General features: G+C 39.4%; 1 long non-coding RNA gene across 1 annotated transcript; it reads left to right on the plus strand.

The window, feature by feature from the left end:
* Positions 1–13,313: 13,313 nt before the first annotated feature.
* LOC146502774 (uncharacterized) lies at positions 13,314–25,792 on the plus strand. Its single transcript, XR_014869376.1, has 2 exons — positions 13,314–13,420; positions 25,380–25,792. It is a non-coding gene; the product is annotated as an uncharacterized LOC146502774 (long non-coding RNA).
* Positions 25,793–27,843: the final 2,051 nt, after the last annotated feature.

Consider the following 27,843-nt stretch of genomic DNA (forward strand, 5'->3'; position numbering starts at 1 on the left):
CTGTTTTACATTCTACCACTGAAAGTCTAGAACCAGAATTGTATTCCAAATGTAAATGATCAATCAAGCAAGCAATCAATCAATCAATCAAGCAGTTGTAATCAATTACATGTGTGGTCTAATGCTTCAAATCACAAAAAAAAATTAGTGGCGAGCAAATATCATATTCTACAACTCTGTTGACATGCTCTGATAACATCATCAGGGGAACAAAAACCAAAACATCACCATACTTTAATATCTTGATACGACATTTGTATCAAGATATTAAAGTACATGGGTTTGTTTTACTAATAAAACACTTCCTCTGAAAAAATGAGTTTACCTTTATAATGACAACTTAATCAACTTATTAATCGCAGTCTTTTGTTAAGAGTTCTTAGGAATACTGTTTAACTTAACATGAAATAATAAAACAACCACCATTAATGTCCTGAAAAATAGGACATAATCATATTTGAAATGTAGCTTTATTTCACTACATAATTTTTATCTCTCTGTTACATCTTGTTACTGAACTGTATAATAAAGTGCTACCTGATTTTGTTAGCAACAGCATTAGCAAGTAAGATCGATGAGTTAAATCAAGAAAGATCGCGAGCTAGTTGTGATTTAGCTCTCAAAGTCAGCTTAGATTGTAAACGAACCATAAACTAACAGATTTATGAAATATAGCTACGTTACCAGATCACCCCAGGAGTTTGAGTTTATTAGCCAAACAGATTCACTCAAGACGGTACTTTGCTATATGAAAGAGCTTGTAATTCATCAGTGTAAGCAAGCACACTGCCATAAGCTTAGTGTGCTTTCTTGGATAGAAGAAAGACAGTTCATGTATCAATGTGCTGAGAATTGTTTATTGACATTATTGATTAGTGCAGAGGTTCCCAAAGTGTGTGTGTGTGTGTGTGTGTGTGTGTGGGGGGGGGGGGGGCGCAAAGCCATTGCAGGGGGGGGCGCAGTATGAAAAAATAGAAAAGAATGCTTGGATAATGGACAGGTTTTTGACAGGGCTCCCACACAAATGCAAAGCAAGAGATGAAGCAGAGATGAAAGGCACCTAAAGAAAGCTCAAGCCGATCCAGGGGAGAAGGACAACCACTGCCCAAGCGAAAACCTGTAGTGATCCCATATGTGTCAGGAGTATCGGAACAGTTGAGACACATTTTTTTGAAACACCGGGTCTCTGTGGCTTTTAAACCCCAAAACACGCTGCGCCAAAAATTGGTCCACCCCAAGGATCGAGTCCCCCGACACAAACAGAGTAACATAGTGTACGCTGTTAAGTGCCAGGAGGATTGCCAGGATTTATACATCGGGGAAACCAAACAACCTCTGGCGAAGCGGATGGCACAACACAGAAGAGCTACCTCGTCAGGCCAGGACTCTGCAGTCTATTTACACCTACAGGCTAGTGGACACTCTTTCAGTGATGAGGATGTACACATCCTGGACAGGGAAGAACGCTGGTTTGAGCGTGGAGTCAAGGAGGCCATTTACGTGAAAAGGGAAAGACCATCTCTGAATTGAGGAGGGGGCCTAAGGGTACATCTTTCGCCATCTTACAATGCTGTGATTGCAGCCTTTCCCCAACTCTCTGTGAATGGTACTCATGGCCATAGATCAGTGGTCTTTGATCAGTGGGTTTTGGTCAGTGGTTGTTGATCAATGGTCATGAGAATTTGCATAATTATGATTAAGGAACTGACCTCACAGCCCATTGTTCCTTCAGTGGGCTGGTTTCAGTCATTATGCAAATGTACTGTTTATAAGATTGGGGAAACCTGCAGTCAGCTGAGACTGAAGAAGTCACTTGGATGAGTGACGAAACGTTTCTCCCAGAAAACGCTACGTCCAGATGAACAGAATCAACTTTTGGAGCATATCTTCCCTTTGGCTTCACCTGCACAAGTGCCAAGGAAGAATTGATTTTCCCTGCGTCAGGAGCACGCGCTGGGCTCTCCAAATCATGAACAAACAGGATCCCACATTCTTGATTTTTAGTTCACAAACACTTGTTGTAATGACTAACTACTCCTGACATTTTGGAGATGTTAACTCTTTATACAGTAAAGTTACAGTGGGATACAAATAATATCAGGCTGATCCTGCCGTAATTTGTTCCCTGGGTTCAAATCACGGACAAACAGTATCCCACAGTTGTTTATGTTTTTAAACCCATTTTGCACAGAGAGGCATTTTTTGAAAATTGTATTATTAGCAATGTTTAACATTATTACACAGGAAAAAAAACAACTACACGTAAAATAATTACACCGTGACGCCTCTTCCTTTCTAAATGGAGGGACAGTAACTGCGTGTGTATATGTAAGCATGTAAAAACAGAAGATATTAAGATTAACAGTAACAGTATTTTGTCTCTATCTGCCAATCTGCAATTCATCTCATGTAAGCAATAACGTGGAGCACAGCGTGACGTGAAAAAAGGCACATACCTTTGATGTTGCATGACGAACTCTGTATTCCTCGTCCACATGTTTTCGGTGATTCAAAACGCCGTTTACGTGTGGACAAAAGTGGTGGGGGGGCACAAACATTTTTCTTGTAAAAGAAAGGGGGGCCTAGCAAAAAAAGTTTGGGAACCACTGGATTAGTGGATGCTGATAAGCTACCAGTAGCTAATGTTGGAGCTAGTGTTAGTCACTGTTGATACTGAGGGCAGATTTGTCTTAATACTGACTGATTAAGACAAATTGCACAGGAACAAGCATAAATGTTCTTTGGAATTTCATTGAAAGTTTCTTGAGTAAAATAAAAGTCACTCCACAGAGGAAATCAAAAGAGTAAAGGATATTTTAAGGTGCATTACAAAAGATAGCACTAATATGGACTGTTGATCATAGAGATCTTCTTAGTTTTGCTTTTTCCTTATTTCTCACATTCAATGGCCTATCTTGCACCTTCTCTGTTGTCTGTCATTGTGTCAAAAGCAGCAGCAGCACCTTTTTTCCTAGTTGATAGGCCTCCATCTCATAGTAGTACTCATGTAGTCATCAACAGGGTCAAGCTGGATATTATTACTGCTAATGAGGACTCAGAACTCCAACAATGGATCTTCAAGTGTGTTTGAAATTATAATTATAATTATATGAGCCAAATAATATCAGGCAGTGCTATGATATCAGAAACACCAGCTACTGAGGGATATCCCCAAGCCACACAAATCAGGTGCCATGGAGCCCATGCACCGTCCTTGCAGCTGCCTATTCCTGCTGAGAGGTAAATAAAACATGAAGTGCACACAGGCATAAAGCAGAGTGCTCCATATACAGCATGTCATACCTTTTCATAGAACCTGATCATACAACCCATATCTTTAGGGTTTTAGGAAATGACTAAGGATCATGAACAAGTAGGCCTATGTTGAATATTTATCATTTCACAGCGCTAAGGTTATTTCTCAGCCTATGTCAATTCCTCTATCACTCCAGCATTCTGACAAAACAGTTTTAGAAGGCGGAAGCTAACATGTTTATTTATGCCCAGACAGGTAACCTGAAAAAAATAAAATAAAACAGCCACAGGTAAAATTCACGGCAAGACAGTTTATGAGACTGTTTATGGTGTTCTAGTGGTAATCATCAAAGATGTAACTGAAAACGGTTTTGCTTGACTCAAAATGAATTTTGGAGGAAGCAGGGCACCACAAAAACTCTGCAAAATCATTGTTTTTCAGTAATATGAGTCACAGAATTCTGTTTAAAAGGACACCATTATGAAAGGCACACTATATGAGCCTGGGCTTTATCTTCCTCGGCACATCTGGTACATATAGTGCATAAATTACTTTAAAATCTCCTAAGGTCACCATTCATCAAATATCAATCTTTTTATCATCCTGAACTTGAAAATATGTTCTAATTTTACATTGAAGTGACCTAACTGTGTTTTTCTGGAGGGTAAGTACTATACTGTAAGCACATGTAAAGGTCTTTTATTAGAATTTAATTTTAAAAAAGTAAACATTCATGTATTCTAAATTCATTTAATGTAAAGTGAAGTCTTTAAAGCCATCAATCCATGGGATAAGTGGACATGGGATCAGCTTTGTGGCACTGTTGAGGTGTTACTGATTGCCTCATATTCCTCTTCAAAGTACCTTATAGATTTTCTATGGGGTTCAGTTAAGGATAGTAAAAAACACGGTCAGTGAGCCATTTGGTAGTAGTTTTGGCACTGTGGGCCGATGCTAGGTCCTGTGGAAAAAAGGAATTCTGCATCTTTGTAAAACTACTCAACTGATGGAAGTATGTACTTCTGTAAAATCTCCTGGTGGATGGCTGGTTTAACTTGGGACTTTGTAAAATGCTGTGAACTAACCACCACTAACACCTGAAGATGAGGTGGGCGACCTTCCGGCGCCGCTCTGAGCTAGCAGCCAGTATCAGCAGCTCCTACCCGACCGAGTCCTTTTATCTCTTTCTTTGCTTTTATTGTGTTTCTTGTTCTGGTTTTTATATTGTGGAGTGTACTACTCCACAGTGGAGCTCAGAATTTTATGGACAATCGTGTTTTTTATCTTTTTTTTTGCGGCATCTGTGTCCGGAGAGCTCGTGGAGGTCCGACCTCCCATTGTTTACAGCAGGGATCAGCTGTAAGCCCTCAGGGCCTCCGCTGTTCTGCCTACCGCCGAGCGAGCCAACATCCCCCGCAAAGGTGAGGAGGAAAAGACGCAGTACTCAGGCCGGGATCAGGCATCGCAGTAAGGTTAGGAGGTACCGGCCATCTGTTATTATTGGGTACATGAGATCGCTCCCCAAAAAAGTGGATGAATTGGCGGCTCTAACCCGACATCAGAGGAGCTGCAAAGAATGCAGCTTGATGTGCTTCACAGAGTTGTGGCTAACCGCGCTAACTCTGGACTCACACATAAACATAGAGGGTTTCCATCTGATCCGGGCAGACAGAACAACAGAGAGTGGTAAGAAGAGAGGAGGGGGTTTGGCTGTGTTTGTGAACAATAGATGGTGTAACTCTGGGCATTTATCTATCAAAGAGACGCTATGCTGTAAGGACATTGAGCTGCTAGCGGTTATCTACCGCGAGAGTTTACACACGTCATTATGATAGCTGTGTATGTCCCGCCCTCTGCTAACACTGCAGCAGCCTGTGAGGTCCTGCACACTGTAACCAGCAGACTCCAAACACAGCACCCTCGGGCCCTTTACCTGATCTCTGGGGGCATCTCCCTGTCCTCCATTCTCCCCACCTTCACCCAGTATGTCACCTGCCATGCCAGAGACAATCAAACATTGGACTTATTGTATGCCAACACCAAGGAGGCATACAGCTCATCACCTCTCCCTCCCCTGGGGTCTCAGATCACAACCTGGTTCATCTCCAGCCTGTGTATAAACCTGTAGTACACAGAGAACCAGTTGTGAAACGCACAGTTAGGAAATGGCCCTGAAGAACTGTTTCCATTCTACTGTGTGGGACAACCTCTGCAGCCCTTTGGAGGATGACCTCAACAGCATCACAGACTACATGAAGTTCTGTGTGGACAACACCGTACCCAGCACAAAGGTACGGTGTTTTTCTAACAACAAGCCATGGATAAATTCTGAAATAAAGGCTCCCCTCAAGGAGAAGAAAGGAGTCTTTAGATCTGGTGACAAACAGGAGCTGAGAGTTGTCCAGAAGAAGCTGAAATGGAAGATAAGGCGAGGGAAGGAAAACTACAGGAGGAAGCTGGAAGAGCAGCTGCAACAGGACAACATCAGAGGGGTTTGGAACAGCCCGAAGACAATCTCAGGACAAAAACCAACCCTCCAGGCTGCGGGAGACTTGGGGTGGGTGAATGACCTAAATAAATATTTTAACAGGTTTGATCAACCACCCCATCCCTCCCCCAGCATCGCCCCCCCTACTGCAATCTCCCTCATCTTCAGGGACTGCCCGTCTTTCACCTCAAGACTTCACACCTCTCAGCTCTCAGCCATCACACCCACCCCCCCTTCTGTGACTCCAACATACACCCCCCCTTCCCTGAAATCCCCTTTCTCTATCTCAGCACTTCACATGAGGAATGAGCTTTGCAAGATCAAGGTGCGGAAGGCTGCAGGTCCTGATGGCATCAGTTTCAGGCTCCTGAGGTGCTGTGCAGATGAACTTTGTGGCATTCTAGGATATCTGTTCAACCTGAGCCTGTCGCTGGGGAAAGTTCCACAGCTGTGGAAGACCTCCTGTGTGGTACCGGTACCAAAGATCTCCCATCCCAAGGACCTCAGCAGCTACAGGCTGGTAGCCCTGACATCACATCTGATGAAGACCCTCGAGAGGTTGGTTCTAAACCATCTGCGCCCCCTGGTGAGGTCTTCGTTGGATCCGCTGCAGTTTGCTTACCAGCCTGGCATCGGGGTGGAGGATGCCATCATCTACCTCCTGCACCGAGCTCTGACTCACCTGGAGAAGCCTGGAACACTGTGAGGATCATGTTCTTTGGTTTCTCCAGTGCTTTCTACACCATCCAGCCACAACTTCTGAGGGACAAGCTCGAGCTATCGGGAGTGGACCACCACATGTCCCAGTGGATACTGGACTACCTCACAGAACACCCACAGTATGTGAGGACATGGGGCCGTTCCTCTTCACCCTCTGCAGACTTCTCCATCAACTCCCCAAGCTGCCACCTACAGAAGTTCTCTAGTGACTCTGCCATAGTCAACCTCATCACAGGTGAGGACAGCTCAGAGTACAGACAGTGGACTCTGGACTTTGTGGACTGGTGCCAGCAGAACCACCTGCTGATCAATGCCGGGAAAACCAAGGAGTTGGTGATGGACTTCCAGAGACGCAGACCCACCACCCTGACACTGGTGAACATCCAGGGAGTGGACATTGAGATAGTGGACTCGTATAGGTACTTGGGTACCTGGGTGGACTGAAGCCACCACACTAATGCTCTTTACAGGAAGTGTCAGAGCAGACTCTACCTGCTGAACTGCAGAGCTCTTTCAGTGACAGACTGCTGCATCCTAGATGTATGAAGGAGTGTTTCCGCAGGTCCTTCCTCCCTGCAGCTGTCAGACTGTACAATCAAAACTGCTTCCAACAAACACAGAGGTTTACATTAGAGATGGACCGATCCGATATTACATATCGGTATCAGTCCGATACTGACCTAAATTACTGGATCGGATATCGGAGAGAAATAAAAAATGGAATCCGATCCATTAAATATCACAAAAGCACTTCACAAAACTTGCGACATGGTGTAACTCAGCTCATAACCTTAGCACGTCGGAGCAGTATGCGTCACGTGATAGAGCGGCTGTGGCGTGCCAGAAATCTCCGATCGGCTTTTCTGTCACGACTCCCCGTCTCTCTTTTTTGTTTTTGGCCCACTTTGCACCAGAAAGAGGAAACCAGCGGCTGAACAACAGCAGCACATTTAAGCTTGATAAGCTGATGTTAGAATTTATTTAATATTACTTTCTCTACCAGGATTCTTTTCTACGTAGCTGACGGGTGGTAACTGTGCAGGGGCAGGTCTATCAAAGTTTAGCCAGGAGGGCAGGTAGGGCATTAACAGGGAAAAGGGGGGCACAAAGACATAGTTTTCTTTCTTATTCTCATTTAAAGCGTCTAGCTTTTAATAAATAATTATCTGAATCTTACACCCAAAGTTTTAATCTGATGTAAAATGTATAGAAGTCCATTACTCTATATAGTAACTATTAAGTCTAATATACCCTAGTACAGCCATACCCGCGACCTTGTGGTTGTTAGTTCACATTCATTGGCCGATGCTTAGCGTCATGTTATTATGTGTCCCAACATCCAATAGCATGTCACATTGTTTTCATGGCCACACCCTCATCCCAGGTGACAGAGGCCTATTTCTGTTGAGGAATGTTGTGAATACTTTGAGATTTATATTAATTGCAATTCCTACTTCTACATTTATTTTTTAAAATATATAATTAGCACAGTGTGGCTGTGCAATGTTTTATATGTTTTTTTTAGTTTTTATTCCTATTAATTATATGTTCACTTGTTACTTCTGAATTATTTAATCAGACCTAGATGACATGAAATTTTCAGCAAAATTATAATTCAAATACTCCTTTAATTATTGATTATTCTCATTACTTTTCGATCATTTTATATATTTTTCCATAGTATTACATTTGAATTTAACAGATCATTCTATCACATAACAGACAAATATTTGTGAAATTATGATACATTTCTGAATGTATTTTTACAATCTGAATATGCATATGTACAAAAAATATATATTTACAAAACAAGTAAATTGTGTTTTACTATATTTACAGTGATGTTATGTTATTTTACCTTTGACATGTAAAATCACAGTCTACTTATGTAAATTTAATGATATTCTAGAAAGACAGTACAAAACTGTAAAATATACAGTAAGATACTTTGACATTACTATTTTTTGGAACAGTGTATTGCTGAACTGTGAAATATTTTGGGTGCAGTGTATTTTTTCCATACAGATATAACAATAGCTTTAGTGTTTTGTTTTTTTTTAAAAAAAACTTGAGTATGAACTTTTACAAAATGCAGCAAGATATTAAAAAAACAGTTTTATTGGTTATAAAATACACTATATCGGAATCATATTGGTATCGGCAGATATCCAAATTTATGATATCGGTATCGGACATAAAAAAGTGGTATCGTGTCATCTCTAGTTTACATCAGCGCTGTAACTTGCACTATTTTATCAACCAATTCACACTACAACCTGGGTTTGCCTCTTATCTGTATTTAATTCTATTTAATGTAATAACGGTACAGTACTCTATTTTTGGTAACCATTGTCCTTGATGTAAATATGTAAAAATTGTGTATGTTTCTGTCCTGTGTCCTGTGTCCTGTATGTTTGTATATGTGTCTTTCTTGCTGCTGTTACATCGAAATTTCCCCTTGTGGGACAATTAAAGGATTATTCTATTCTATTCTATTCTATTCTATTCTATTAAATGATAATAGATTGCCAAACTGGACTTCAAACAAATTGGACTTTTTGCTTTTCCACTCTTCTTCCAGAATCCGGTACCTTGGTTTCCAAGTGAAATTCAGAATTTGCTTTCATTTGAAAGAAGGACTTAAGACCTTTGAGCAACAGTCAAGTTCCTGTGCTCCTTAGTCCAGATAAGAGACTTCTGATAATGCACATTTTCCTAGCACATTTTTCCTTTCCAGTCAATTTTCATTAATATACTTCAGTCAGCAACAGCAACATCTGGTGACAACCCCATGACTCTGGTTTCATATACTCAACTACTCTAAGAAATATGTTGTATTTATACTGTTTAGGTAGTATATTACTCAAACTCAAAATTATGACAATGAACACAAAATATATGAAAATTTACCTTTATGAAATTTACCTTCTATGGTACTTCTTTTCTCTGCAGTCCCCCTCCCTGACCCTGGTTCTGACAGATAGATCTTGTTCACCTTTTGACATTGAAAAAGTCAAAAAAGGAAAATATTTTAGAGACAAATTGAATTACTAAATCTAAGATACTTCTGAACTACTGAATATGCTTAAGAAACACACACACACACAAATCAGCACAACAGTTCTTCTGGACAGGTCGTTCCCACATGCACTTGCAACCATTAGATCCTCTATTCCTGCTGAGAGGTAAGTTGATTGATTGCTGTGAAGTGGTTCATAGAAAAAGTACACAGAACACGCTGTGATGGTAGTTTCATGGAAACTTTAAGGTGGTGCTCTGCATGTATGTGACCCCATATCCTGTGATGTCTCTATACTCATGAACAAATAACAGTTCATTTACATATCGATGTACCCTTACATAAAAAAAAGGCAATACTTTTTACAGTGCCAGTTACAAAGTGCCTGTGGAAAACAAACTTTTTACATCAACTTGTTTGAGCATAAACAGTGGAGAGATTTTTTCTTCTGGAACTTTTACATCTCCAGCTTAGATGCTTTCTTTTTTCTTTTGCAGTAGATTTGGTGATGAAGGTCAGTTTTCTTCTTCACACTGTGCTCTGTCCTTAAAAGCAAAGAACCTATTTGATGATCTCTGCCTTCATTATGAGATACGGACCTGTATTGTCAACAGTGATCTCATGAGCCATCCAAGAGATCTCCTTCTGATTCTCCACAGTCCATTCTCTGTTCCTGGGAGAAGAAAAAAAAACTCTCTGTACCCAAGACAAGACAAGTAGAATCTTTACTACATCCCACACTTCAGAAAATTATACACTTTTACATTTAGGTGACCACCAAGGTAGGAATAGATTCAATTTTCAGCACAGGAGTTTTATGTTCAAGGCCAGCCCACTTATTCTCAGAGAAAATAGATAGATTTTTCTCCTTCAAGCATCAAACTCATCTGTAATGATGACATAAAAACAAAGCCCATAGGAACTGTAATTTAATGGAATAAGTGATTGATTAAGCTATTGATTCAACAAATCTATTATTTAATTGTTTAATGTATTTTATATGCAGTACACTGAGGTTACAATTACTTCACTTCATAAACAGGCCTGTTGTTTCTACTGGTATCCTACCTGTTCTCTCAGAAGCTGTATCCTCCTCACGGCTAATTTCTTTAGAATCATCACTCTCAGCAGGGAACTGGTTTATTTGATGCTCACAGGCAACAAAACTCTTTAATAAGTGCTGCATGAGCTACTATCAAAATTACTTTAATAATCTTTTTTCCTATTTTTCTGAAATAAGATTTTTATTGTGTGATATTGGACAATTATGTTTATGTTTTCTCACCAGCACTAGTTGTCCTCTCAGACATCCATGATGAAATCCTCATAGTATCCACGTATCCACACAATACATTGTCATCCGGTGTCAAACATAATTATAGTCATAGTGATGTTGCAAATTGAACTTCGCTAACCAATCAAGCCCTGTGTTTTTGTTGTTGCCATCTTGATGTTTTTAAACCATATTCAGTTTCACTCAGTCAATGACCAGAAAAGTCATCATATTATATATTCATATGTATATAGGACCTTACCGGATACAGACTTACTGGATACAGATGCTCCAGGCGGGAATCGCACTTGCAATCCTCTGCTCCAAAGGAGTGTAGTTTAACCACTACGCTACCCAGCTGTTATGGGGGGAGGCTGGGGTCTATCACACCAGGCAAGACCCCTGGTTCAGGCTTTGCTCCTGAGACAATCCAGCACATAACAGCAGGGTGTAAGATGCAAGCAGGCAAGGCATACATGGAACGCCATAACCAAGTGGCCAGCATAGTGTACAGGAACATCTGTGCCGAGTATAACCTGGAAGTCCCAGGGTCAAAATGGGAGATGCCCCCAAGGGTGATGGAGAATGAAAATATGAAGGAGATTTTCGTGGCCTGGCTTTTTATAGCATTTTAAAAAAATCATGAATCAACATGTGAATATTACCTGATGCTGCTGAAGTGAAGCAGAACAAAGTTACAGAGGTTTTATTAGGGACACAGCTAAGCATTTTGCAATTTGGCATAATTTTAAAAAGTTAAAATTTCTTATTAAAGAGCAGAAATTAGGCTTTCTTGTTGGAGGACATTTTTTGGAAAAAAAAAAACTGAAAAAAAAGCATCAGACAGCACTGTACACAACAGTAGACTGGTGCATCATAATCAAGTGAATGAGGCAGAAAATAAATAGTTTGATGGAAAACTGGTCTTGAAGCACACTGAGAGACTGCAATTTTATCGTGGTGGAAGCAAAACAGCAAACGTACCAAGGAATTTATTACAATATTTTCCAAACATGAGGCATAGTTTTGATCTTCCTTTGCTGCTGGTTCAGTAAATTTTGGTGAGAGACTGACGAAACCTAAAGTTTCAGAATCTGTGAGATCTCTGCTTTCAGCACCCAATGGCATGTCCATGTGTCAGGTGAATGATCCACGCTTGGTGTTCACATCTTTTTCCATTTACCTGCTCTTTAATCATTTGCTGTTTCAGCTGTTTGGTGGTTGCAGAAATAGTTGTGTGAGCTTTTACCTGAGTTTCTGACTTTTCTGGCAAAATACATTGAGATGTAAAAATTGATTTCAGGTTTTATGTTATGGTCTTGGGTCGGTGACCCAGTGTTTTTTGAGTTTTGTACTTTTGGGTTTTGGTTTCTTCTCATGGTGTCAAGTTCCTTAGTTTTTTTTTTTTAGTGTTCCTTGAGTTCTAGTTTTAGGGTTTGTTATGTGGCTTCCTTGTGTTCTGCGTTTCCTGTTTTATTGTGAAGGCCTGTGTCTTATGACAGTGTGTGGAGATTGCCAAGTCTCGTCTTCAGTCAGTCAGAATCATCTGTGCCTCCCTCCTGTGTGTAGTTTCCTCGTTCCCGTCTGTGTATTAATAGTGTGTGTTCTCTCGTGTTCGTTGCTAGTCGTCTGTGTTTCTTTCCTGCGTTTTCTCCCAGAGTCGTCCATTCAGGTTAGTTTTGTTAGTCATTCCCAGTTCAGGTTACCTTTAGGTTTCTGTTTGTGCCACCAATGTGTAAATAAAGCTAGCTCACGTCCAAGCCCGTGTCAGCATTTGGGTCCTCTCTCACACTCACCACGTGTCTACCACCACAGCCGTGACATTTTAATCTACCTTGCGATTATTGATTATTACCTTGCAGGATAAATACCTGAAGGTTATAGACTCAAGAAAGATAAAGGATACCAGTGTGAGGATGAAAGAACTCTCTTGATAAGAAGCTATAGGTCAGACACAGCTTAAATACAGGAAGTGCTCACTATGTATTATGGATAGACAAATCAGTACAAGAACAATTTCTCTGCGGTGTATTTTCCTATAAGGTTCAGTTTGGACTCTTGATTATCATCAGTTTGATTTCTTTTTTAAGTCATCTATATCTGCAGTCTATATTCAAGACAGTTCCTACACTGCCACTAAGAGCAAAGTTGTTTCTGATAGTGAAGGGTGGCAACTATTGGTAAGTGCTTGAAAGTGTATACAACACCTGCAATTCCTTCTGGAAAAGTCTGAAGAATTTCTGATTGATGTTTGGCCAGTTAAGATTTAGACTAGCACAATTTTCTAACTAATTTTGATATTAGACAATGATCATACAAGTACATGCAAAATGCAGTTTTTATATAATGATATCTTTTATTATGGGATACAAGCTATCCAAGCCTACCTTTATGGAAAAAAGAGTTACCCTCCTTGTTAAAGATGAGTTATACCCACGACGCCTGGTTACTACGAGACCTGCTGAATCAAGAATAATAACAATAAAACTTGTCTGACAACGTGGAGCAGGCTAAAACTTTTAGCTGTGCCTTTCTCCAAAGTATAGTTTTAATATGGTAATGGTAAATGGCCTGTATTTGTATAGCGCTTTTCTAGTCCCTAAGGACCCCAAAGCGCTTTACACAACCTGTCATCCACCCATTCACACACACATTCACACACTGGTGATGGCAAGCTACATTGTAGCTACAGCCACCCTGGGGCGCACTGACAGAGGCGAGGCTGCCGGACACTGGCGCCACCGGGCCCTCTGACCACCACCAGTAGGCAACGGGTGAAGTATCTTAATAACAGCATCCTTGCCTGCATGGCTTTACCTACAGCTCCTTAAAAAATGATGGTTCTATCTTTGTCTGTTAGCCCTTTCCAGGTGAATTTGCCCCTAATTTTTTGTACACTGGGTTTAAGTGCCCCATGTAAAAACAGCTAAAAACTACAATGAACTTCATAAATAAATAATGAGAAAATAAAATAGCAGCATTTCTATTTTTAATCAGGCGAGCATGAAGATGTCCACCTGTTCTGAGAGGGAGCAGCAAACAGGGGAGCCTTGAGGAAATACCCTCTTCAAAACACAATCACAGCTCTGAGACATGAGCACCTGCTCTATTACAGCACCTGATGGTGTGCCAAACAGCCCTGGATAAACAAAACCTGACTGATGGCACACTCTGTGTTGCATGAAGAAAAATCTCATTAAATGAAGATCGAATTCGTTCAGTGGAACCAGAACAAAACGAGTGAGGCAACTTTAGAAAAAAATCGTGTGAACGTTGACATTACTGTAAAATAAAGAACCAAGCACCAGGGCACCAGGCATTTCTTCTTCTTCCTTTTGGGACTGAGAAAAGTGATGGGCTGTGGTGAAGGTCATACTGGGGCTTCTGTGCAGGGGATTTTCCTGGCTTTTTAGCTTGAGCTAGCCTCTTCTCTTCCTTCTCCTCATTTCATTCTGTTAGCAGAATATCATCAACATCCACACTGCATGCCAAATATCCTTGGGCAAGATACTAACCCAATGTTTGCCTACTGGTGGTGGTCAGAGGGCCCGGTGACGCCAGTGTCCGGCAGCCTCGCCTCTGTCAGTGCGCCCCAGGGCAGCTGTGGCTACAATGTAGCTTGCCATTGCCAGTGTGTGAATGTGTGTGTGAATGGGTGAATGACTGAATGTAGTGTAAAGCGCTTTGGGGTCCTTAGAGACTGAGTAAAGCGCTATACAAATGCAGGCCATTTACCATTTACACTGTTACAAATGACAAACAAGTAAAAATGTTTGTCCAGTGGAAGACATTCATTTTTCAAAGCACTCCACAGTGAAGTGATATGTACATGTGCCTAGCAAGCTAAATGGCTTTGGTTGGATTCTAGGCAGTGGCACAAATGCTATTGGGGCTGTGGCAGGAAAGGTGCTTTGCCTTGATCAGAAAACATACAGCACATAGAAATGACTAAAATGTTTCACAATATTATTGGTTTATGTAAAATACTATGATGATCAGCACTGCTTAGAGGGACAACGATATCAAAAACATTTATCTACTCTTTGATCAGTGAAATCCCTCATAATATTACAATAAAATAGTTTTCATAAGGACAATATAGAGTCCTTATGAGGACAGACAAAATTAGATTATCTGCCCCCAAGCTACAGTGTTATGAACCACTGAAAGCAGCAACATTATAATTATATTATAACAGCTAAAAGAAAACAGTGATAATGAAGTGCATTTTAAATCAAGTATACACAGTATGTGTCTTGCTTTACTTTCAATTACTAATTCAAATCTATAATGTAATCTGGGCTTTTTGTAGCTCATTAACTCAAACCCATGAGATCAGAATATTTAATTTCTCATGTTAATAATATTAATATCCCAAATCAAGAAAACAACTCTAACTGGCATGCATCATTCAACCCCCCCCCCCCCCCCCCTTGCCCTTTTGTATGACCATTTCAGAATGTTATTGTCTTGCCCATGAGCAAAGACTGCCCTTAAGACTGTTTATAACAGGTACTGTATTTTCGCAACTATAAGGCGCACATAAAAGCCTTAGATTTTTTTTATAAAGTGCGGCGCGCCCTATAGTGCAGTGCGCCCTTTGTGTGTTGTAAGGAGGACGTAGTAGAGAACACCTTGAGAACGCTAAAGGGTGAAGTGTGGGCGTTGATTGTATATACCGGGACAATCGCACATACCTGTATAAAAGGACAGGTATGTGCGTTATGCGGAACATCGTTGTTTTAACAACCCTGAAAATGGCAAAGAGACACGCTTATGAAGCACAGTTTAAACTGAAGGCCATCAGCTACGCGGAGGAACATGGAAATCGAGCAGCCGCGAGAGAATTTAACATTAATGAATCGATGGTTCACAAGTGGAGGAAGCTGGAAAACAAGCTCCGACAGGTCAAGAAGACGCAGCTGAGTTTCCGCGGACATAAGGCGAGATGGCCCGAGTTGGAGGAAAGACTCGAGCAGTGGATCATCGAGCAAAGAACGAGTGGGAGAAGCGTTTCGACGGTCACCATTCGACTAAAAGCAGTTTCACTAGCAGAAGAAATGAAAATTGAACATTTCCAAGGAGGTACGTCTTGGAGTTTTCGTTTCATGAAACGGTGCCACATCACTAACATGGACGAGGTGCCGCTCACTTTCGACATCCCGGTGAGTCACACTGTGGAGAAGAAGAGGACCAGCACGGTAGCGATACGCACAACGGGGCACGAAAAGTCTTCTTTTACTGTTGTGCTTAGCTGCCATGCTAATGGACAGAAACTGCCGCCTTTGGGGATTTTTAAGAGAAAGACTTTGCCTAAAGAGAAGTTTCCAGCAGGAACTCAGTTTTGCTCCCGCTTTATTTTTAAATACGCATACTTGTATGCGCCCTATAATCAGGTGCGCCTTATGTGTGTGTTAAATACAGTAATGGCACACATAACTGAGACTGCGCCTTTTAGTACGGTGCGTCTTATGGTCGTGAAAATACGGTATAGCAGTCTAGATCAAGTTATCCGTCTCAGCCTGATGATGCAAGCAGGTGGTGCTGATGATGCATGACAATAGCATTTAAGTAATAAAGCTGGATAAGGTAGCTAATGCAGCTTGTAAAATGCCAGATATATGGATAGCTGCTCCTGGGCTGCGCCAAGGTTGCTGAGGTTGTTCTTTCTGACCAATGAGCTGTGCAAATAGTCATTAAGCCTATAAACTCCCTGTATTTGGACCGTTTCTTCTCTTTTCTCATTCCTTTCTTCTATTCCTCTTTTCTCCTTTTAGTTATTTAATTTCCCAATCCCCCTTCCTGTATCAATCTCCATCTATTTCTGGAGAGATAAATCTCCATCTTTGTCTAATCTCTTGCCCATCCATCTCTCTCCCTGTCTAAAAATAGAGGGCATCTGGATAATAGTCCCCTTCCGCTGCAACGTCCCTTACCTGATTTATGCCAATAGCTAAACTGGCCTGCCAGCAGAGAGGCCCAGCAGAACAACACACTGCACAGTTTGGAACCTAATAATAATCATTTCATGCTCGGTCAGCTGGTGAATGGACCATGATGCCATCTGAGGTTACAGGGAAGCAAGGTCAGTGGAAGCTGATGATGAGCCGGGTGAGAGGTCATCTGAAGTCACTTTTGCTGACATATATAAATGTTGCTGTGACTTTGAATTAGCACCAAAATATTAGGTGTAGTGAGTGTGTGTGTGTAATCTGTCCAAAGTAATGTAAAAGAGGTCTCAGACTTTCAAACATTAATTTTCAAGTAAGGAAAACAAGAAAATTAAAACCTGAAGCTGCGTTAATAATAAATTCTCTGTGCATTAAATAATGCAGCATAATATGTGTTACTTACTGTCATAAATCCACCAAGAATTATTACTCAACTCCACAGCCACCCAGCACCTGATGTCCATGAATGCTGTTTCCTTGGCTAAATCTGATCAGCTAGTTGTGTTTCTTTATGCCTTAATTTGACCAAAGGTGAAGAATTGGTTTTCCAGGCATTGATTTAATCTGGATAATAATCATGAACTCATGTTTACCCACTTAGTGATTATTTATTGTCAAATGTCTAGAGGAAATTTTAAAAAGCTGCCAAGACTAAAACCAGGTTGATTTAGACTAAATTACAAAAAGACAGTCAATCCAGACCCATTGTATTTTCAGGTAAAGACCCTACAATAATAGAGTGAATACCCCGAGAACCAAATGACCCCCTTTGAGCAAGAACTTGGTGACAGTGGGAAGGAAAAACTCCCTTTTAACAGGAAGAAACCTTCAACAGAACCAGCCTTAGGCTTGGGGGTGAATGGAGGGAAATTGGAAAAAAAAACAAAACAAAACACTATGGAACAGAGCCATTGTCTTATGATCAATGACAGTATTTAGCTACATGGTCAATAATATGAGATATAAACAATATGTGTGGCAGTTTAGATTTATTGCAAATTTGTATAGTATAAAGTATAACTGTGTATAACCTACTAATAATAGATATTGTATTTTATATGGTAAATTGAATACTCAAAATCTGAAGCATACAGAATGAACACAACAATACTTAACAGAAAGAAAAATATGAAAAAGAATTTAGAACAATAATATTTGGCTGTTACTTCACCAATGTCCTCGGTGATGTTACAAGCTGCTCCATCTTGAAACCACCAGCTGACACTCTGGGGAGCTGGACAGTGTGAGTGATCTAGTATATGGTTAAAATCCACCCATGCAGTGAGTCGTGAACACAGGAACGGGGTTTGTCTAGCAATTCATTGACAGGGGAAATATACCCAATGTTCAACCAGCCCATTCAATTCCCTGGAGAACAGCACGGAGCAGAATTGAGTTCAAAGGTCAAATGACTGATAGTAACCTCAAGTTGACACCCATTTAGAAAATGGCACTCTTGATAATATAAGCATTTATGAGGCTCTGCACATCTTGAGCATTGCACTTTAGTCAAATACTGGTCCTAGTACCAGTGCAGTACTAAAGAAATACAGAGTTTCAGATTAGTTCAGACTTTTGAATAAAATGTGTGGAGAAGGTCCATGATAGAAAATGTAGGTCAGCACACAGTATGGAAGATATCAGGAGTCTAATATTTTTCTTAAATTAATTATGGCTAGTGGAAAACACCAAGAAATGAAATAGGACTTGGCTATCATAGCTGTGCCATCCACCACTAACTTTCTCAGAGCACAATTTTCACAGCACAGACTTCTGTCAATCTTCAGACAACAATGTTCATGATGTTTGTGTTCATAATCAAGCCCAACCAATCCCCTTCAATAATTTAATTTCCTTTAACCAAGTGAAATATTATTCCTTATGAATAATAAGTACCCAAATCCGCTACTGGAAAATGACATGTGGAGTTTAAAAAATTGTTCATACATACATAAAAAAAACTATAGTTTTATCCCTTAAAGGGTTTTCTTCATTAGACATAATAAAACATTTTCCTGATAGTGAACATATTGTTTATAAGGAATTAAATACATTCGCTTTAATAACAGTAAAAAAGCAAATAAAGTTAAATGTCTTGGAATGAATAGTGAATGTTATGGTAAGAGAGATACTAAGTAAAAAGAAAAGAAGGGTGTAAAAGTCTAAGTGACTTATTAGATGAAACCTTAAGGCCAGGTAAGTGAGTTAGAACAGTCATTAACAAAAGAGTATTGGAAAAAACTATAGTATGATCCACTAAGAGACCTTAAAAGTCAACCCATGCATTCATCCCATAGTGCAAGAGGATTTGTATAATCCATGTTTCAGAATGTCGGAATCGTTTTGGTGACACAGGAAATGCCAACAGTAAATGCTTATAGCAGATGATTACTTACTGTACGAGTTTAAGGATTTGAGATTTGACAACCCTAGACAACTGGGTCAGAGCATCTTCAAAACTGCAGCTCATGTTGGTTCACGGTCTGCAGTGGTCACTATCTATCTAGGTGAACGAGCAACAGGGTCATGGATGGCCAAGGCTCACTGCATTGGATTACTGAAAATATTAATGCTGGTTCTGATAGGAAGGTCTCAGAATGCACAGTGCACCACAGTTTGTTGCTGTTTTGGTAGCAAAAGGAGGACAAAAACAATATTAGGCAGGTGGTCATAATGTTATAGGTGTATGTGGTACTTCCAATTTAAATACAATTTTAATTTAAAACACGGATTTAGAGACTAATTCAAACCAAAAACTACAGAACTTAATTAGAGACAAATAGAACAAAGGCGGGAAAAACAATAAAGGTTCACGAATCAAGCAAAAGACAATCTGAATATTGTGAACCCAATTAGAATAAAACAGTGAATCAGAATAAAAATGACTATAACAAATGTATATATTTAATAAAAAAAGATAAGGAAACTAAATGATAATTACAAAATATGGGGAAAAATGTAATAAAATAGATATTGAGTGTGAACCAATACACAGTGACATTTCTGTTAATGTCATTGGCCAGTTCTGAAACACTTAATTGGAAAGCACAAAGCTTTGTGATTCGTGTACCACTTAAAATGCAGATACCACATCAAAACCAGTCATTTATTTCTAAAAGCAAAACAGATTTTTGTAACAGACAAGACAAGCGCAATCTAGTGAAACCTTTTACTGATCTATGTTATGGAAATACATTTGAATGAAGCCTTTTGCGGTGGGTGTACAATAAATATAAAAGATTTTTTCAAATGGCCAGTATGACTCTCTCAGACAGAGTCTCTCAGCTACCTCGTGCTACCAACTCAGTAAACACTTTCTTGCTCATTTTATTACCTCAATTACTATTTTGAAGTTACTGAATATAACATGTTATTTATTTGATCAATTATTACTCCATTTACAGTCAAAAAGGGTATGCTTTAGTGGGGGAATACCTTGTAATTAACAGGTTGCTACCGTGCCCTTTAAGTTCTCATTGGATATAGTTCCAAAATACCAGGGTAGTGATGTCAGCTTCACAAAGGGACTTTCCTAAACATTTGGTGACATTAACACAGCAAGTCCCAGAGAGCAGCCATTTGGCTTTTCTACGTTTAAAGTGGCTACATCAATCTTTTTTTTTTATTCGTTTCTCATTTTAGGACAATAGGATGATAGGAAGCTTGAGTATGTACAAGACTAATTTTGTTTAGCAGTAATTGGCATCATTCTGTCCAAAGAGCAATGGCCTGCAAATATTAAAAGCAACAGGCATCAGCAAGAGACTAACAAGGTGGTAGAAGCCTCTCTTCTTTGCAGTGCTGAACACATTAAATAGATGATTTGGGGAAGAAGCACAAATACCATGGTGCACAGGTTGCTTTTAGGTTGCAGCAGTTTCACACAGAAGAAGCAAATACTTCCTTGAATATCCATTCAGTTGAAGGTGAAGGTGAAATTACTGCTGTCTTCTGTGCAGTGTTGGGAAGGTTACTTTTAAAATGTATTCCATTACAGAATACAGAATACATGCCCCAAAATGTATTCTGTAACGTATTCCGTTACGTTACTCAATGAGAGTAACGTATTCTGAATACTTTGGATTACTTAATATATTATCATGCTGTTTACAACTACATGAATGTACTATTGCTGTGATTTATTACTGTTACTGAAGGTCCGCGGCTCCGAACCGTAGTAAAGGGACCTCTGGCTAATACGGTGGGTTCTGTGTCGGGCTCGTAGCCGAAAACTAGCTTTACTTTGTTGTCTGGGTCAACTTTGCTAGCGAGAGACACAGAGAGGCGTTGAAAGGCTGCTCCAACAGAACTTATTGTTTTTGGAGGAAAACACGAACACGGTGTACAGTCGAGTCATATTAGCTTACTTACAGGTGGGCTCGTCAGGCACTCTTCTTGGCTGCAGTGCACAGCAAATTCAAAAGTGTTAAATGTTTTGGTGTTAGTAGTCTTAGAGTTAATTTTACTCTAAGTAGAGTCACATGCTTTTAATGTAACTCTGAGGTGTAAAATGATAGTAGTTAAAATCGAGTGTTAAAAATGAGTGTTTCTATTTCAAATCTGGAGGTGTTACAATGGAAACATTAACTCTTGACCTCTTAACTCTGAACTCCTACAGGGGCTATGACACTAATAGAGTAAATTCACAGACTCCGCCCCCAGCACGGCTCCAATCGAAGCTGAAGTGAAGCCGTTTCAGAACATTTTGCTCTACATATTTGAGTTGTTTGCCATGCTTGGTAAGTCATTTTTTCAAAGATTGTTTCAATTATTATTATTAGCTTTTACTTCTGTGGCTCTTTGGAGTTGAGACAAAGCTGTGTGAAAGGCATTAGCCATGTTGCTCGGTGATAGCATAATATTCTGTTTTAGCTAGCTGAAAGGTATTGTTTGCGGGCAAATACCACAGCCTTGAAAAAAAGCTTGCATGTGAATTTTCGGTTAAATTTTTTTGGTCAAATACACCTAAAACAATGTCTAGAATGTGAAATGTTGGTATAATGGTGCTACTTGAAGCCTGAAAACGATCTCCCATAAAAAACGAGCAAACAGCAGTAGCAGATGTCCTGACTGAGTTCTACGTTAGCACTTAGATCCCTCCAGAGTTTTGTGCACACGGTTTAGGTAAAAATGAAAAAGGTTGAGGTTTTACATTTAGTTCAGTACTACCTGTTGCCTGTGTCCTTATCTTTTGGGAAAATACTTTACACAAGTAATGTCTCAAAAAGGATTCCTTTTTTTTTTTTTTTTTTTTTTTACTGTGCTGCAATTGATTTGTGCCATTAATTAGTGTCAACTAATTTTTATTCAATCTCCACATAGGATATGCTTGTGAAGATGGAATATGGGGGAGAGCAGAAGTGCGTTGAAGTTCCACAAAGTGATGAATGAAGGACATGCATATTGTATTTATTGAAATAAGTGATGAGAATGCTGTTATTTGCATTTACCAGCTCACCTATGTCAGACCTTTTGATAAACGAAATTCTAATGAAAGTGAGAACATGTACACTGTTACATCTTTCAGAAAATGTTTTGAAATTGTGGTGCACAGTTCAGAATAAATGTTTTTCAAAAACCATTGCGTCTTTTTAGTAAATGTTTATTTCCAAAAGAAATTTCTAGAAGTTCAGAACAGTAAAATTCCCGCTTTTTAGAATTAATTAGAAGATAACTCTTACGTAGTTAAACTAAAATACTCTTTGAGAGTTAATATATAAACTCTTAACACCAAGTGTTAAATTATCAACTCCAGAGAGATTTGGTGTTTAACACTAAATCAGAGTTAACATACCAACTCTCCAGAAAGAGTTAAATTAACACTCTCTGGTGTGGACCCATATAGACACTTTAAAAGTGTTGAAATCAAATCTGACAGTGTTAATTTGGACATGCTGGATTTGCTGTGTGGTTATTATTATATTTACATGCTTCCAGCTCCCGTTTTTGCTCGATGACAGCTCATACTTTTCCTTTTTCTCCCTCCCTCACTCACAGACACATAACGTGTATGGCAGTCCATTCTCCCAGCAGCACGGACTACACTGCCTATGATGCTACATTCTTTAGAGCTATACCGGTAGCATTCTGCCTGTTAGCTTAGCACAACACAACAAAAAGGCCTCTCTCACCCAGGAAACACGCAGAGAGAGAGCGTCACCCTGTAACCATGGCAACCGTAACGCTGCCACCTGGAACAACAGAACATAGCTATCAAACAGAACCCAAACAGGCCTGACCCGCCACAATATGAAACAGGGAAGTACCGCCGTGTAATCCATTTATTTCAACAACGTAACTGTATTCTAAATACCACCTTTTTAAACGGTAACTGTAACGGAATACAGTTACTCATATTTTGTATTTTAAATACGTAACGGCGGTACATGTATTCCGTTACTCCCCAACACTGCTTCTGTGTGCAAATCACTTGGCTGTCATTGAAAATGATAGCATTTTACTGCCATTAATTTAGCGCTTGGTTTTCCTGCTTTAAATGTGACTTAAGTACATACTACCACGACTGCAGGTGCAAATTACTCAGAGCAGCATAGCAGCTGGCCAGCACAGAGGCAGCAGCTGTCCTTAAAGTGAATGCCTGTGTTCTGAAGAAGCTGTGCCCTCTGAGTGGTCCTTGAGCAAATTCCCTACTAAGCCTGAGCAGATCTTCTGCTCTGACCTCTCTTGCTGTTGGAGAAGAAAAGAAATATCCTTAAACCATCACCTCAAATCAGCATCTAATTTACACATTTGTGTAACTGATCCTGGGGCCACGAAGGATATCTTAGACACAATGACAGCTGTCAGTCAAAGAATTATGTGCTGAAGCCGAAGGTGAAAGGTTTTCTGAAGGACAGTGACCAGAGGCGGTGAAGCATTTGAGATACTTTTCAGTGCTGCACTTGAGACTCTGTGTAGACAATCACTCCCACCCTTATCCCCCACCGGATGTCTGCTGGTACAGATTTAGCTTGTTTTGCTCTGTTTCCAGACATCTGGGTTTGCCATTAATAGACACTGTCCTTCTTTCTGAATCCTCACCAGGGAGACGTGATTCCCGATCACGACCTCTAAACTGATCTTAATGTCCCAGTCTTGCCGGGAATATAGGCCACAAAAGGTGACTCCTCATCCTCAAAATATTAATCTGGCTCAAGGTCAGAAAAAGATTATTTTTTCTAGTCAAGCTTTAGCAAATCTCCCAGAGGTGGTTATAAAATCATTTTGGTCCATACAATAGTGCATCAGACCACTCTATCCCATAGTTTTTTTGTTTTTCTCTTTGCTCTCTTTTTTCCCATCCCTTTGTCCTGATTCTTCAGCTGCTCAGATTTAGTTTTCTAAAGTCAGAAGTGACAAATATTTGGACGAGGCATTGAGTGCTAAATTATAACTTAATGTTAGCAAGTTTTGCAACCAAATTTGTATGACTTGTATTTCTATTTTCTATTCTATAATTATTCATGTGTTAAATTATCTGTTCCCTTCCATTACTTATCCATTTATTCCACTTATTCCATTACTTACATTTCCATTTTTTTTATTCTTCTTCCTATAATTATTATTATTATTAGTAGTAGTAGTGGTATAATTTGCATGTATGGGCATCAGGCATTACATTATGAACACCTGACTAATATTGCTGCCAAAACAAACATGACCCACTAGGGCACTCCACTAGACCTCTGAAGGTGTGCTGTGGTATCAGCACCAAGATGTTAGAAACAGATCCTTTAAGTCCTGTAAAATGTGGGGCCTCCCGTGGATTTGACAGGGTGCATTATCCTACCTACTAAAAGATGCCACAGCAATCAGGGAGTACTGTTTCCATGAAAGGGTTTATATGGTCTGCAGCCACGCTTAGGTAGGTGGTGACTGTTAAAGAAACATCCACATGAATGACAGGACCCAAGGTTTCTCGGCAGAACATTGCCCAAAGCATCATACTGCCTCCAACGGCTTGCCTTCTTCCTTCTTATTCCCCAGGTAAGTGATGTGCACACACCCGGCCATCCATACTGATGTAAAACAGAACTGATAAATCAGGCCAATTTTTTACAGTGCTCTGTGGTCCAGCTCGCAATGGGACGGTTCGCAGCTGAGTGTGAAGCGTTGGGAATGAGAATCAGCACCTCAAAATCTAAGAATAAAGTAGTCATGGTAAGCCAATCATATGACCACTTCAAGATGACACAGCAAAGTTTTTAAATTGTGTTATAGGCCATGTACACGTATATATTGTTTGTCATGTATCAGTCATGATAAACAATATATACGCGTTTTTTCCTGAATAGTTTCATCACATTTGTCTAAGGACAGCGCTAGCAAGTAATCTCTGCTTATGACCAAAAAATAAAAAAACAAAACAAAAACCAGCCCTTTCATGTTGGTGGAAAAATGCACCATGTCAACCAATCAAAAAATGATATGGCAACATGGCATTTGCTTGTTTAGGAAGAGGGGGAAGTTTTAGGAGTGACGGCGAGAGGGAAAGCGAGAGAGACATGTTTGTGGTTGTTACATTAAAAAATATCACTTTTTCTACTCTGATTTTATGTTTTTTGTCTGATTCTAGATCAATTGTGTTAATACAGTATGTCAAAATGAAAACATAACTGTAAATTCAGATACGTGAGGTTGTACTGAAAAGGATGATACCAAACAAGGCAAAGTAAATAGTTGAAAAGTGAAATGTAGAGGTAAAATCAAAAGTTGTGAAAAATGGCCAATTATACCCTGGACCCCAGAGGGTTAAACTTTTTTTTTAAGCAACGCAATAGTTACTTTTCAAGTAATTAATTACTTTTAGAATTTTGTATAACTCAGTTACTTTTTTGAAGAAGTAACTAGTAACTATAATTAATTACTTTTTCAAAGTAACTTGCCCAACACTGGTGAGGAGAGGGCTGAGTGTAAAAGCGAAGCTCTCCATTTGCCGGTTGATCTGCGTCTTTACCCTCACCTATTGTTATGAGCAGTGGCGGAGCGGGGGGGGCTTACTGGGCTTAAGCCCGGGTTATTTTTTCAGAAGCCCGGGGTCTTTTGGAGTGTAATTTTTTCATAGTTAGATGCCTGGCTGACAACTGTATAAGACAAAAACTACACACAATATTCGAAGCACATAGTGCACACTGTGGGAATTTACGACTGTGCGTAAATCCCCCCTAATATTGGTATGATCCGAGCTCCGAGGGGGTGGGGGAGCTGCTGCCTGCAAGTGCGCTGTTGAAGAAACGGAGCCAGGCAGACAGAGGAGAACTGAAGTTTGACCAGGTACCAAAGCAAATCATTTGTACTGTACAAATAATGTAAATAGGAAAGATTGATATCAAACTGATCACTTGACCCATATTATGTTACTTGCTCTTCGAGTGAATGGCGAAATGAAAAGCCGAACAACAACAATGCTGTTTCTTTAGAGAGTCTTAGCTTACATGTGTTTATTTCATATATTTCTGTTGTTACCCTCCACAGCTAAATAAATCAGTTTCAGTAATGTACTGATATACAAAAATGGACACAAGGGGCTTCTTTCAAAGAAAAAACTCTGGTAGATGTTATTTTATATATTATGCTTTGTATGTTGTTTAGTATATTTCTATGTAAAACAAGAGGAATTTCAATACACAGCAGTATATTCACAGTTTAAACCAGATATTTACATACACTTTATGGAAAACACAAGAACTTTTTTTTTTACTGTACAACATCAATTTAGACTAAACTTGTTTTGTTTTGGATAAATAAATATTGAAATATCTTTTGAATTAGTTAAATGTCAGAATAAAAAGAGTCAGAGCTGTCTAATTTTTTTTTATCACTTTCATCAAATTTAGGAGTACATATACACATATATTTATTGTTAATTAATAAGAAAACTCCAGATGACTCCATTCTGAGCTGAAGAAGCTTCTGATAGGTTAGTAGAGTTCATGTGAGTAAATTGGTGGCACACCTGTGGATGCATATAAGGCAAAACACAGAGCCTGTTTCTGTGAAATGGGAAAATCAAGAGATGTCAACCAAAACACCAGGAAAAGAATTGTGGATCTCCATAAGTGTGGCTCAATTTTGAATACAATTTGGTGCCATGTACAATTAAGAAATACAGATAGTTTCTCTCTTTACTCTTAAAGTTAACAATTATGTTTTTTCAACCTAAAGAAATAAACATTTAGTCTGACTTGATGTTACAATTAAAAAAGTGATGATGTTGGTGTTTGGCTTGATTGTCAGCACAAAGAGGGAGAGAGAGGAACAGAGAGGGAGAGAAAGAGGAGAATGAGGACAGAACAGAGATGGAACAAGAGCAGGTGAGACAGCCATGTTAGTCAAATGGTTGTTTACCAAAAGTATCACCGTATCATAGGTACTCATGTATCTAGTACCTAGTGTTTCTTTTTAGGTTTTTTATTTTTCAAATTCTACATTTATTAAGTTATGCAGGCTTGTTTGCACAAGGCTAAATAATTATATAAACTTTTCTGAATCTAAATAGTGTTCTTTGGTAGAATTAAAAAATAAGTGTAGTGCAGGTCTATGATGATTTTTAGTGCTACTATCATCTAGTTCTGATTCTGTCTTGGTTAAGTCCTGATTTTGAACTGTTGTAGTCCTGTTTTAATTCCTGATCAGTTCTGGGTCTGGTTGAATTGGGGTTTAGTCCTCGTGTCTTGATACAGCCCCGACTTTGTTCTGCCTTGCTGCTTAATTTAAAAACTAGTTTAAGGGGTCCTGCATATATGATATATTAAAACAGGACTATAACAGTTCAAAATCAGGACTACTTAGGATTTCGCCTTCCACTGTTACGCCGATGACATACAGATCTATTTTGAACTTATTGATGACCTTGCTGTGTCCCTACACAGCAAATTCTGGTCTTTGGAATAAACTCTCTGGGAGTTCAGATTAACTACATTTGAGTGTACATGCTTGACCATCGAATGAACTCTAGTGCAGAGTTAGAGTAACTCTTTTCTGGGAGTTGATCTTTCAACTCTTTATAGGAGTTAAAACTAAACTCTCATGGAGTAACATTTCTACTACCATATAGAGTAAAATTTAACTCATAACTAGAGTTAAGTTTGATATTAACTCTTTTATAGTATTACTCATCAAATGAAAAAAGTTTTA

Source organism: Neolamprologus multifasciatus, chromosome 15, assembly GCF_963576455.1.
Source record: "Neolamprologus multifasciatus chromosome 15, fNeoMul1.2, whole genome shotgun sequence".
NCBI lineage: Eukaryota > Metazoa > Chordata > Actinopteri > Cichliformes > Cichlidae > Neolamprologus > Neolamprologus multifasciatus.